Genomic DNA, 14,721 nt, shown 5'->3' with positions numbered 1-14,721 from the left:
CACACAACATGGGAGAGTGAAGATCTAAACAGCAAGTCAATGAGAAACGGGAAAGAATACGGGATAAATTTTCCATAAGTCCCGTTTCACCTGCAGTCATATGAAAGAGAAGGTTGGCAGCATGGGAGGTGCTGGAAAAGCAAATCACCGCTTCCATGGTGACAGAGGGAGCGAAAGTCCGGCTATGCGGTGTGAGAAGATATTTATGAAGTTACCAGGCCACGCACGAAACAAAAAAGATAGCGGGGAGCTGTGTTTGTTTAACGGTACAATAACAAGCAAATGTCCCCGAAACCCAGTTCGACTGAGTTTCCCCTTCAAACTGTCTTTGACCTTGGGGGACCACGGCACACTTAGCTTTTACATGAGGCTTCGACTTTCCTAGCAGCCGGCGTCTTAACTCTGCGTTTAAGAGGTTAGTGACCTTTCGAAGAGAAGCAGTGGTGATTGCTATTTGTGTTCCGTCAGGTACCGTAAACCCACCCTAGAGAAGGTCGTTCTAAATATAAGTCCATCCCTTGAAGTTAAAGATTTATTGTCTGTTATCTGGCTTAAAGAAAAAGTAACAGTAAAAATACTCGCAACCACCTGCATCGAGCAGTTTGTTGCTCTGCAAGACTCTGGACAAGGAAAAGTTGCAGTAATTTTGCACAGCGCGAGCCCTGCAGCAAGCGTAGAGTTTAAGGTGAGTGATGGAAGTATGTAGGTTGAGAAAAATAGCTGATTTTAAGCGAAAGAAGCAGTACCGAAGTGAGTGGTTTAATTACAAGGAAGTTACATATACAATAACGTGGCAGGTAGACACGCATTTCTGGATAAGGGAAGAGGGGGTGTTTACTGAAACTTACACCACAGATATATACAGTGAGAAATGGTTCAATAAAAGATATACTTCCCCCCCCCCCTCATCACTATTAAATTTAGGCATGAATGCTTGCAAGGGAGTAATCACTACTCATTTAACTGTGCACAGTCGATATGCTATTTGACCAACACCATAAAGCGTAAAGGATTTTATATTCCAAGTCTATGATTTCGATATACGCTGTGTTATGTTAGCGGATAAGTGAGACATAAATGGAGAAATTTCTTCCATATTTTTGTATGTTTGTTCTTTCACTACTGTCAAGAAAGATTTCCTTTTTATCAGAAGTTAGTATAGCAGCCTGTGTTCCCTTTACAAAACTAGAAGGAAATTTAGACATACCCCAAGTTCAATAGACCCTATCCCTATGCATGAAGACTGTAGTATTGCAACCAGCATTTGAGCGATTTTTTTTTTTACTTTTTATAATTTTATTTAAGTTTATTTATTTTTTATACCTTTTTTTTTATACCTTCTGTTTCGATCTGTCAAGCAATTTCAAGTTAAGGTGAATTAGCTGTATCATATAGCGGTGGCAGAGTTTTCCTTTCACGGATATTCAAACTTGTTTGGCAAAACAGACTTTGATAGTGATTATGATTAATCTTGTTTAATCGTAATCACTATCAAATCAAGTGATGTTATTTTTTATACTAATAACAAAAAGTATTATTGCCACAGGAATAAGTATTCGAAACTTTACGCTTACATCAGCATGTCCCATGATACCTTGCGACTCTCTGTAGGAAGTTGTGCACGCTTAGTGTGTGTGTGTGTGTGTGTGTGTGTGTTAGTCTTGGACAAGATAAATTAATAATGACGTCCATGATTTTAAACATACACACACACACACACACACACAAAAAAATTAAAGTTTGTTCCCATTTGATGGTTGATGTGGAACAAACTTCTTCATATTTTGCAAGTTGAGTTTATTGAACTGTAACGAAATTCAGAAAAAAAGCAGAAAAGCAAGAAATTTTTTGAGCTCAATGTTTTATAAGTATTTCCCACTAGATAAGGAGATTTATCATGCAGTTTCCTTCCATGATAAATTTAATAAATTAAACTGTTAAGATCAGAATAAATTATCTGAATGGATGTTCATACTAATATTATTACCAGTGTTTTGTTCATTTACGTGTGCGGTTAGGCGGACGAGAGATTTGTTTAAGGATGCTTTTCACCTCGCACATGCCTGAGGGAATTGTACATCAGCACCCTTTTTCTCTGCGAACATTTGTGCTCAGATCACAAACCAACCCTTAAACGTGTAGAGTATTAAGATTTAGTGAGTTCTAGTTTGCAAAGATCTAATTTATCGGTCTGTTTAAGTGTTTGATGCCTCACTGATTTTGTCACCCACTTCGTACAAATGAACTTATCGTACGCAAATTGAGATCGCGACATATTGCTAGCAGTATTATTTTTAATGAAATATTTTCAAATACACCACAACTAGAAAGACTACGCTAACTTAATGGAATTGGTTCACTGTGACACATCGAAGATTTGGGAATATAATTATAACTGTTATAACTGCGCACTTTCTGGAGACATAAATCTTGTTACTATAGCTCAGTAAAGAGAAATATTTCTTTTCCTAGCTGATACACGTTTACAATGCACTAAAAGCTCGTTGTACCACAGTTTAATAAATGCTGCAGTATGTTGTCCCGTTGGCTGGCTGACCTGTATGCCTGAGTTTCAGACTCCCTGGTATCATCCCGGTGATCTTGTTCAATTGTTTTCGCAGCTGGACGCATTTCATTACCTATGAGCTATGACTTCCTGTTCCTAGAGATGCAGTTTGATCGCTGTAAAAATTTCAGCACTGGCGTGTATAAATCATGCAGCGAAATAGAGCTGTCAGTGGATCTAGGGAAGCGTGTCATATTCCAAAGAGATATTGTGTATCTCTGCTTCTTGCCTCTGCATCATTTATGGTAATTTGTTCTGGAGACCGAAGTTATAGCATGAATAGTGGCTTTATTAAGATAGAATTCCGATTTTTCCTCTTTTGTCTTTACTTAATTTTGATAACTGTCGCATTACTGACAAAATTCATTATTCGAGAACATTCACTTATTCGTAAAACCCTAGAAAAATCATGATTTAGCGCCGAATATCCTTAACTGCATAAGTTTTGCAGAGTTGCAAACTTATTGTGAATTCCGTTTGTTCGTTCTTTTGTAGTGTTAATACCTGTTCAGAAAACTTAATCTAGATTGAATTCCCTTGTTCCTTTAGTAAAAAAATTGAACTATTTGGTTGGAATAATCTTGATTCGAATCTCCTCTAGGATGCTAGAACCATCTATAAGAACTTTCTAACCCCCCCCCCCCCGCCCTGGAAACTTTTTTACTGTCACGAAACAAACAAACCGGCAGGGGAGAACATACTCAGTTAAGAGAGACATTCTCAGCCTTAATTTGCCTTCGTCGTAATTTCAAACACTCTTGTATTCAGTATCTGTTCGGTAGTCGTGCAAAATATTTGAGAAATAAGTAACTATTTACTGCAACGTTCCCTATTTAAATTTATTCTCATAAATGAAAGATAACGTTTTTCTCAACTTTAAAACGCTTTAAACTAGTTAGAGGTCGCTGCTATACCCTTTAGTGTATCGGTTTCCTTACAAATGAATATGTTACCGCTAAAGTGCAGAAATCAGTTATTCTGCAGATTATCTAGGTATTGTGCAGATTAACTAGGGTCATTTGTTAACGTGCAGAAAAGTGTTTCATTTCTCAAATTACCTAGGTAATCTGCATATTACCTACTAGCTACTCGTTAAAGTGAAAATAAGATCTTTGCTGGAACAACAGCAATTAAAAAACTATAATGCAAAGAATCAAACATTTTAAAATATTATTGCAATTAAGGAAATGAATTTGCAAAACATATGATAAAATTATGTTTACTTATTAGTGCAATCTAAAGATCGGTGACACTTTGAATTACATAGCAATTGGTTTTTGCGACAAGCACACCTATTTGTGGTACATTTAGATTTACAGTCACATTTTCTGAAACCCTGCTCAGTACCAAGGGATTGTTTTATTGCTGTTTGACGTAAAGATATTTCTACGGCAGGGACATCTTCTTTCGACGACAACACTGGCGAAACCAAACTAAAAGTGGGGGGAAGGAGTAGGAAAGGAAATGAGAGATACAAACTTTTGAACTTTAACGATACGGAAGCCGTTAATGTGCACATTACCTAGGTAAAATGCGGAAAACTCTTGATTCCGCACGCTAACGGAGCAAATCAGTTAATCTGCAGATTAGCTAGGTAATGTGCACATTAACGGCTTTCGAGCTTTAGCGGTAACAAATAGTCCTGCAATTCTATCTGCCAACTGGTAGTCTTCCTTTTTGATATTTTCATCCCCACTTGGAATTTGGCTTGTACGAGGGTGGTCTGAAAGGTTCTCGGCTTCGACCATAGAAGCAACTATCGGCAAGATTTTTATTTCAAAGCTGGTACATCTGTCATAAGCATCCATGTGAAATTACGAGTCATTCTATCAAATAGTTTGTTTTATACAGCTGTCTGAAGCAAAAGTGTTCTCTGTATCCCTTGAAATGAATAAAATTGAGTACCGTGCGGTTATAAAATTCTTTGTAAAAGAAGGTTTAACGTCAAGAGAAATTCATTCGAAGTTCATAAAAGTTTACGGACACTCTTCTCCTTCGTTTTCGACAATTATGAAATGGGCTGCCGAGTTTAAACGTGGCCGTACCAACCTTGAAGATGATCCACGTGAAGGACGTCCAAAAAGTTTAACACCACCATAAATCATTGATCAACTGAGCGATATGGTATTGGATGACCGGCGAGTCAAAAGCGTGAAATTGCTGAGACTATAGGCATTTCAAAAGAACCTGTAGGATATATTTTGCATGAAGAATTGCAAATGAAAAAGCTTTGCGCAAGATGGGTGCTGCGCTTTCTCACAGCAGATCAAAAACGCACTCGCATGAAAATCTCTGAACAGTACTTCGAGCGTTTTAACAAGAATAAAACTGATTTTGTGCGTCGATGTATTACTATGGATGAGACTTGGATTCACCATCACACACACGAGAATCCAAACGGCAGTCAAAACAGTGGACAGAAGCCGGTTGTTCGGCGCCAAAGAAGACAAAGTCGGTTCCATCAGCAGGAAAGGTCATGGCATCGGTGTTTTGGGATGCTAAAGACATTTTTTTATAAATTATCTTGAAAAGGGTAAAACAATAACCGGGGAATATTATTCCGATCTTTTAACCAGACCAGACGAAAAACTTCGTGAGAAAAGACCCGGATTTCAGAAGATAAAAATCATCTTTCATCAGGACAATGCACCTGCACACAAAGGTGTTTTAGAAATGGGAAAATTAAGGCGTCTGCACTATGAATTGTTGGAACATCCACCCTATTTCCCAGATTTGGCTCCCTCTGACTTCTATCTCTTCCCAAAACTAAAACTCTTCCTCGCTATTTAACGTTTTCTTCGAATCAAGAGGTGATTGCAGCTGTAGAGGGGTATTTTGCAGATCCTACTGAGAACCACTACAGGGACGGGATAGTGGCGCTGGAACATCCCTGGAATAAATGTGTTATTCCAAATCTTAAGGGAGATTATGTTGAAAAATAATTTTGAAATTATAAATTCGTTTTTTCATTGTTAGGCTGAGAACTTTTCAGACCACCCTCCTCGTATCTGTGAAATGATCTCAAATCCTTTGAGCTAAAACCTACAGCCCGCGCGGTTCAAAAGGTGAAACGATACTCAAAGAGAAACAATAATAATAACGGGTTTGTGTTATGTTAACAATAACAGATTTTACGCAGATTATTAATGTTTCCTTTTGACGATTTGTTCCAAGCACAAAATCTTCATGGCTGACTGAAAAGTGTTTAACCGTTTGCTACGACTTGCTTGTGGCATCCTCTGTATGCATTGCTATTTCCTCACAGTAAGATTTGTATCTTAAAGCTGAAATAGAAACGGAAAACAAAGCGCCTCAAAAAATGGCAAATAATCCATTTTAGATGATACGGTCAAAAAATATTGCTAACTAACAAGTTTCTTCAAGAGTCTTCCGTAACTTTTTTAATGTTAATTAGCCGGCCGAGTGATTAGCGTATCCGCTCTCCAGCCAAGAGACTGCGAGTTCGAATCCCGCTATGGGCGGGGATGTTGTGATTGTCTGTGGAAATACTGGTGGTGGTTGTGGCTAGAATTGATGCCGTTGGTGTAGATGATCCGGTTCGCTATAGTTGGGGGTTTGAGTGGTGGAGACAGAGTTGTAGAGTAGGTGCCCTCCCTCGATGAGTCTTTGGACTCCCTGGAGGTGTCGCGTAATAATAATTCCTCTTTCTTCCTCCCTCCCTCCCTTACCCCTAGAAATGTTAGAAACTTATACTGCATTTAGAACTTTGGGTAGCATTAAGGGTTAAATATCCCTAAAATCCGTCTCTAGAGACCTAACATCTCATTCTGAGTTTTAATTGGACCAATTTAGTTACAAATTAGGCAAATGATTTTAAACAATGATCTAGTTTTCAAAATAACCAGCAGGCAAGCCAAAGGGATTTGGACCCATGGAAACTTATTAAAATTTCAGTAGGAATTGGAAGACGAGGCCAGAACAGAAATTTAAGATGAGGAAACTTTCAACTAGCAAGAAAGGGAAAAAAAAGTATTTCTATGTTCAAATTTCGGTAGTTTTTACATTGATTCATGCCGAAGCCATGGTTTTGGAAACAAAAAGTGAAATGTGGAATGGAACCACTGAGTTGAAATAAGGCCGTAACTGCCGTGAATATCTAAATCTGTAGGTGAAATCAAAGGATAGCCACCCACCGAAACTGACTGGATGACAGAACGGGTGACAAATGTTGTCCAGAATGTAAGGGCACACAACAAGGAAATTGTCTTCAATATCTGATTTGAAGACTTAAACATTTCTTTACATTAATGTCCGAATCTTAAAAAATAATAATAATAAGATAATAAAAACAAACATATAATAAGATTTGCTGAACGCTTAATAGGAAGATTACCGAATTGCCAAAAGAGTAAGTGAAAAAAGGAAGAGAATATTATTACTTATAAGGAAGGATATAAAGTGTGAAATCGATGGCCCTTAAAAAATACTAGTGGAGGAAAATAAAGAGTGTAATAACATACGGACTTGGCAGTTTAAATTGGGAAAATGTTATCGCAGCAGAGAATCCAGTAACGGTATTGTGGACCAGTTATTCAGTGAGATTGGAGGCAAGGTATTCATAATGGGCGATTTTAATATCGGTAAATGAAACAGCGGTAAATGTAATATACAATATTTTTTCAGGAGTTAATACGATAGCTTTTTAATACAAAACGTATGTGAAATCCCTGGGGGTATCAGAGTCTCGAATTTAATATCAGAGAAAATAAAAATTGGGTCGTATCAGCTAAGCGATGGATGCATCGAAGCTAAAATTTTAAGAAAGCTAATTATATGGTTCAGCTGTTTAGTATTTGAGTTGGTTTTGTCCTCCAATTGTCCCTTTGAAAATACGAATACCTCACTGGATTTTTTGTAAGGTAATCTAGAGTTAACCGTCTCATGGTTAAAGGTGGAAATAATATCTTCTAAATTCTGTTGTTATAAATAATTTCAAACAAAATTTAATATTAAATTTATATAAACAAACTGGTAAAAATTTTATCTTTTGTGTGCTTGGCGAGTCGAATCCAATGAGCACAACGGTTAATTACGTTAGATTAGTTCCTCACACCCCTTGCTTGTTCCTTTTTGAAAAACAAGGAAGTGTTTAAATTTCAGTGGAACCAGCTCTTCGAGCTATTAATTACATAAGGAAAGGAGTCGACTCAGAATTCTCTACCGCATTCCCCTTTAACAGTTAGTGTACGGTTAGTGATTCGAGCACCTTCTGGACTGGAAGAAATAATTTTTCAAGATTTGGCATCTTAATTGCCGCTCAAGTTGTTTAAAACCGAATGTTTAATTAACGCTAGTCAACCATGAAATAAAAGTGGAATTTGTTAACCCTAAGGCACTACAGTATTGCACGATGATAGCGATATTACACTCATAAATATCGCTTTCTTAGCACCAATTAAACCATAATAGTCAACTCCCCTTTTTAACTTGGAATACTAACAACAGCGTTAGAGGAAGTCGTAAGAAAAAGTAAAATGGTTAAATGTATATTTGGGCAATTTGCTTGAAACAGATGAGTTCAAATATATGTGAATGCTCAATCTTTGAATGAGGAAATTTGTATTCCTGATATTTATACTAACATCAGGTATGTAAATATGATGCCATTTCAGTTCCTCATAAATCCATACAACTAAAATTCTAACACGTCCTCCGCATCTCTTTCTGTTTTTATTCCAATTTTTTCGATTTCTTCCTGTTTATTCTCTATCTGAAACTTGTTCGATTTGCACATTTGGTTAACAAATGGGAAAAAATGTACAAATGAGTGACCACTTGCGCTGTTTTTCTTCCTTGGTGAATAGCTCTTTATTGCTTGATCCGATTTGGTTTCATCTTCGGCTACACGTCGATGTAATGTCGTCAAATGTAAGATCAAGCAAAATACATTGAGTAATGACCTTCGTAAGAAAATTAACAATTAGTTACGCCTACAGATGCTAATTATTACCTGACTGTATCCAGCAAAGATTTGTCTTCATTCCTCATGACCCCATTTTTTAACATGGACTGAGTACAATGGCGTGTAGTGGGGGGTTCGCTCTCGTTTCCTTAGGCGGAACTTCTTGATTGCATGCTCGCACTAAATTTTGAACCGTAAACATGCTTGGAGATAAGTTATTGGCCCATTGAAGGGAGGGGATACATTAAGTGGTTTGGAAAAACAGTAATAGAAGCAAAGATAATATCTTTGAAAACAGATACGACTTATCTATTCTCTTGTGATTTCTATTTTTCTGATTATGAGTATTTTTTTTTTGTTGTTGTTCAATGAGTTGAACTTTAGTAAGGAAAAGGAAATTGATTTAGAGATGTTAGGAAAGCAATTACTGCTCATTATATGCTTTCAAAAGCTGTACCCGGGTGAGAAAGTGGTCTAACAATGAATGATAAGTCAGATCCATATATGGACATGATGCGAAAACGTTCCACGTGTTTAACAATCTGAAAGTTTAACACTGTTTAACAATCAACAATATAAAAAAAAAAAAAATCAGGACATAAAATTATTAATATTATAAAAAAAATTTATCGATCCTTCTTTTGGTAGTTGACCCATTAGCTGAACGAAGCCAAAAAAAAAAAAAAAAGCCACATTGAATTCCATGACCATTAACAGATGATATAGCCTAAAAGTAAAGTCAGTATTCTGATTTGTATTATGCACGATGATTATCTATACACCGAAGAATGAGAACACCTCCACGTGATTTAAAGAAACCATCATTAAGGTTCAACTAATCTTAATTAGGTTTAGTTCATTCAAGTGGTTTATGACTATAAGTGACTTGGGGGAGGGGATGTTTCGTTCGTCAGCCAGGCACGAATATGGTACATATTACAAGAACCTGTGAACTCCATCTGACCGCTCTCCCCCTCCCCAGTGCCGGCAAGCGTACCCACCCAAGTAAGGTGTGCTTACACGATTGTGTAACAAAAAAAAAAAAAATTAATTGCCATCAGAGAAGAGACACGCAATTGCTTTGAAGCTTCTGTAAATGTTGTGGTCTAGTTCGTTGTGCCAATAGCCTAAACCGAAAGTTATCTAATATTTAGGTCAATGTGAGAAACATTATGTCCTAATTTACCGTCTCATGGAGCGAAAATAGATCTGTTAGAACTGCAGTTTCTCCCAAACAATCTTCCCTGGAGGGAATGAGACCTGTAAACATCCCTCCACACGGACCACTGACCTGTGTAACGTAAAGATGTGTCACGCAAGCACATTCCATATTAAAATAAGTTTAAAAAAATGCACAGTAACAGATAATCTATTGTTCTAACAACAAAATACTTTGTCGGACGAAATGTGAACTGACGGTCTCCACAGATCTGCAAAATCTTAACTCACAAGCTGAGATAGTTCAACAACTTGTAACACTTCTACAGTTAAGTTGATAAGTCATGCTTACTTTTACCTTACATTATCATAACTGAATGTTTTCTGTGCTAATGCTAAGTATTAGAACAGTAGCTATTAACGGGACTGAACACGAATATAGTTGATGAGTATTATGATGATCTCTTCGGGGGACTTGAAGTGCATGGCTAAGTTTGAGCATGAATAAATTTCCTTAGAATTTCCAATTTTCTCCGCATGGTTCTTAATTATGCCCAAAGTGTTCCCCAGAATGTTCTAGAAGATTGATTTCGTGCAGTGGGATGGGCAACTACTCTTGACAGGAAAGTATTAAACGAAGTGAAGTTTCCTGTTAAGTTCTCGCCTTTGCACACACACCATTTCCACCATGGCCGTGACGATGCCATCTTGTTATGTCAGAAACCACAAAAATACTATAATACGAAAATAAATAGAACAGAAACCGTGCAGCGGACTAAAAATATTCGCCCAGATACATACAAATATACAGTCCATCATGGATGGTGCGTTAAGTAGAGCCAAATGATTGATTCATTTGAAAAGAGGTCGTTTGAAAATCAAGTACAGATGGGAATACTCCGTAAATTTACTGAAATTCACGATATCGTAAAGCCGAGAGTTTTGACTTAAACCTCGAACAAATGAGATTGAACTATAATACTTATGAAGAGTCCTCGAAAAGTCTACGGCGCTTGCTCTCAATATCTTGCGAGTGAATTGGAAAATAACGTGTGAAGAGTTGGTCTATCACCAAATTATCCGAAATGTTTTACTCTGTTATGTTTTCCCATTCTACCGACATTTCACCAGAGTGTCCTTGCAAACCTTAATTATCCAGGTATGGTGCAGATGGGGGATCTTAACTGGGGCATGTGCACCGAGGTGTGTCGAAGTGTAAGACAGATTAAATGTAGAATGAAGTTTATTTTTTAATGTACTAGAGTTAGCAAACAAATTTCATATAATAATGAAATGTGGACTGAAAAAAAAAAATTCTTACGACCTTCACCGTACTATTGTTGAGTAATAGTTGCTGTAAGAACGGGTCACTGGATGAAATATTTAATAGTTATGCTCTGAAAAAATTGTGCGTTGTATGCCAACATCATATTCAATTTAAACCAAAGTGGATGATTGAGAAATACGTGGTGGTATTACTAGCTTACATTACAAGAAGCGCTACGCATGTCAGGAGACTTTAATAAGCAAAACATCATCGCTATAGCGGTTGGAAATATTTAATCCTACAAAAATTCAGCCGTAATCTCTTGTAATTTTTTTATATTTCTACAGATGTGTAGAATGTTACCGTGCACTCATGATTGTATTGTGAAATAACTCCTTTTTTATTCATTAGTTTCCTTTACTACTTTGTTTCCTACTAACGAAACTCGATAAAGAATCGTACTTTTTATAAGCGGCCTCAGGATTCCAGTAAGTAGAATTGGTTTCACACGAGTCGAATAAGACAATTTTTAGCCTTAAGGTATTTAAATATCCATGCCTCTGTGGGATTCGAAGCCGCGTCCTTTTGATTCGAAAACCATTCGCCAACTACTTATTATCATTGATGCGATCTAATAATAGCTTCGTCTAAACTGTTTTAATGCTCCCACAAGTCTTATAATACTACTTTGTTCCATCTACATTACACCATCAGTCTAGCCTGTTGCAGAACGTAATCGAATGGAAATACCCGATTCATCACATATTACAGTAATGTATGTCACCATGTCCTTCTTAATGGACATGGTGACGAATTCTTTCTCGTCAGTAATAAGGTGGTTTATTATCCGTGTGAAACAATTTACTAATAGAAGGATAACGTTTTTTTTTTACTTAGGATTTTACCAGGCGAATACGATACTCCTTTAAATTGCTATTTCTGTAGTGCTGCTGAGCATTTTATTCGTGCTATTATACTCAGGATGAATAACAGAAAAAAAAAAGTAATTGCCTCTTGAGAAAAGTTTAGGAATAGCACTGAAATCTAAATAAATTAAGGCGGAATAAACTATTCTGTTATTTTTATCTTCAGTGTTTTCTCCTTTCAGGTGCTTCTACTTATTTGGTCTCTTTGTTTCCAGTATTAATTTCAGATCTCTTTCTGCGCTTTTCTCTCTTTTCAAACCTCTGTTCGTCTCCTGTATAAAGCATGCCATCCTCAAACAGTATTTCAATGTGTTTCTTTTGATCTCTCTCTGTCTCCTTCCTGTACTGTTGTTAATCACTAACATTTCGACAGAAACGTAACCATCACACTCTGCTATTACTGAATTAACGTTATTAACTTGAGGTCATCATATCCTAACTAAATTGGATAAAATATTTGCTTTATATTAATACTATTATAATTATTCACAGTATTATTATTGTATTAATATTATATATTAAATTAGTGTCAGTATCAGTATTTTTTGCAAGGGTTGGAATCCATGCAAAATGAATAAAAAAAGATTATTTTACATACGCCTCCTATGCTGTAAAAATGATCTATGGCACAGAATCAGGACTTCTGCTTTTCGAATGGATGTGAATTGATCAATTGTTAGTGATACAACTGGTTGGACGAGTTGGATGAGACTATTTTCCTTCTTAGTGAGATACTTAAGTGACGTTTTAAAAGTTTCCTGTCTGGAGTAGGTTTTCCTGGTTATGTGTAACCCTTAGCCCACCCATGATACTAAATGTACGATATGTTTCCAACCTTTTTTGAGCAGGATTCAGATGATGAACACTTTATACAGCCATACTTAACTGTGTGACGATCTATGCACTTTGAATTTGCCTTATTATGCAGTAATCAAATATATATCGGGGGGAGATCCACTCACCTTCGAATGTAAGGGCTAACAATTATTGAATCTTGTATCAAATGTGTTTCTAGTCTTCATCTCAGCTATGAGTTTGAACTTAGGCGATCACATACGATGTTGGTCGAAGTTCCTGAGATGCAAGGAAATACAAAATTATATAACGAAGACTATTTTTTGCTTTTCCTCATATTCTGTCTGTTTCGCTTTACTCTCATCGTGAGTTTCCGATAAAAAAAGAAGAAAAATTCACTTACATACTAAAATTTTTCTTTAGTGATCTAAGAGGAAATCTTACTTTTAAAAAAAAGTAATGACCATAACCAAACATGCTTTGAGGAAATAAGAATAGCTTAAAAAAAAAAAAAGAAGTGATATCGAATAACAGCACACACTCTGCGGGACTCTCTCTGTTTGAAATGAGGGCACGTCCTTCCTTCGGGCAAAGCTACAATGCACTTTCAGGAAATGGTTAAACTAAGTTTACCTGCCACCTGGTGGAGAAATGGGTAGTCAGTAAACATTTGTTGATTCGGTTGCTTAGTTTACAGGAACAATACTGAACTTACATTCTCTTTAACTAGAAATTTCAAACGATACTGTTGGTCTAATATATAAGCTCTTTGTATTAATATGAAATTATATAATAACAGCATAGTAAAGCTGTTCCGAAACATTTACCAGCTATTTTTAAAGCTTCTAGTAATGGGTTACATGAGACGGCCTAATGCAGAAGTACGATGGTTTAAGATCTACCTTTAAAGAAATGGGAATCACCTTATTCCTACCATCCTATAGGCTTGTGATCTTAACCATTCATGACGTAAAACGCATTATGACGTATTTCATTTGTAAATACGAATTTTTTTCCCAAAGAATTCGTTATTTTTCCACTATACCATTTAAAGTCCACGGTACAAGAATATTTGTTTTAATAATTAATTTTAAAATTAATTATTAGTTCATAAATCTTCATTCAAAAATAGTCTCAAATTCGAAAAGTTATTAGTTCAGATACTTCTGGGGAGTTTGACTCCTCAGAAGTATCTCGTGATAGCAATCATCTGCATGACGCTACGTGCTAATGGTGTACAGTCGTTAAAACAACACAACAACAAAAAAAAAAACATGTTTTTATTGATACTCTGAAAATACTTCTCATTCATATAGCTTTTTGCTTAAATGGTGACTCTCCCTTCAATTACATGTCCAAATACACTTAATAGTGATCCAACCATCCCTCATTTAAGGGTACAGTTAGTAAAACGGTTCTTCAGGTCTGTCGCTAAATAATTCACGAGATCCAACCTGATAGCAACAAATCAGGAGGCTTCCTGACCAGGTAGAGGACCATCTTGCTATCATTTACTCTACTAGATCGAATCCAGAAGGAGTCTAAGTATAGTGATAAGCAGATGGAATTGTTGAGGGCACGCGTGGACAAGAGACTGGGTTCCGTCTGAGTGGACGTTATGTACGGTACTCTTATTTTTTCTGTTTCTCAGAATTGCCTGGCCACGTTTCAAGTGTCTGATCTTCTGGAAAAGAATTAATGGCAAGTACTTCCTCATCAATCCCCCCCCGCATTCAAATTCTCTCATACTTTGATCTTTTCCGAAATTTAAAGAAATACTCCTTGGAAAGCGCTTCCTTTGAAGGCCTGTAAATATGTTATGATGAATACATGTTTGATTTAACGGGTGCACAACTTTTGAAATGGCGATTGTATTCGGAAACTGATACCCTAATTGTCACCTGAATTTGATTCAAGAATGCCGAAGACTGCGAAACTTTGGATGCTAGTTCATGGACATCTACTTCCATTTCATGTTCCTAAACCCGAACTGGCATTCTTGTCTGAAATAATTTTAACTGTAAGGTCGATTTTTCTAAATTACGAAATTGAAAACTGTTGTTTTCTGAAGGGGAAGAACACTACT

The sequence above is a fragment of the Typopeltis vanoorti genome, chromosome 9, assembly GCF_054136105.1.
Source record: "Typopeltis vanoorti isolate ZY-2024b chromosome 9, IOZ_Tvanoo_1.0, whole genome shotgun sequence".
NCBI classification, from domain to species: domain Eukaryota; kingdom Metazoa; phylum Arthropoda; class Arachnida; order Uropygi; family Thelyphonidae; genus Typopeltis; species Typopeltis vanoorti.
Note: the sequence above shows the minus strand (reverse complement) of the source record.